Raw genomic sequence first — 209 nt, 5'->3', positions numbered from 1 at the left:
AAGACAGGGAGGAAGAGGGGAAGAAAGGGAGAGGATAGATGGAGAGAGGCGTGGTTTCTAAGGAAGGAGGGTAAGAGAGACGGAGGAAGAGGAAATATATTCAAGATCAACAGAAGAAATGGGTAGACATTGCAGAGACTTAAAAAAATTGGGAGCAACCGAGTAACGAAGACAGGGGTCGATAAAATAAAAACGAAACTGATAAAAAT

Source organism: Penaeus monodon, chromosome 19 (genome assembly GCF_015228065.2).
Source record: "Penaeus monodon isolate SGIC_2016 chromosome 19, NSTDA_Pmon_1, whole genome shotgun sequence".
NCBI lineage: Eukaryota > Metazoa > Arthropoda > Malacostraca > Decapoda > Penaeidae > Penaeus > Penaeus monodon.
This window is presented reverse-complemented; position numbering follows the sequence as displayed.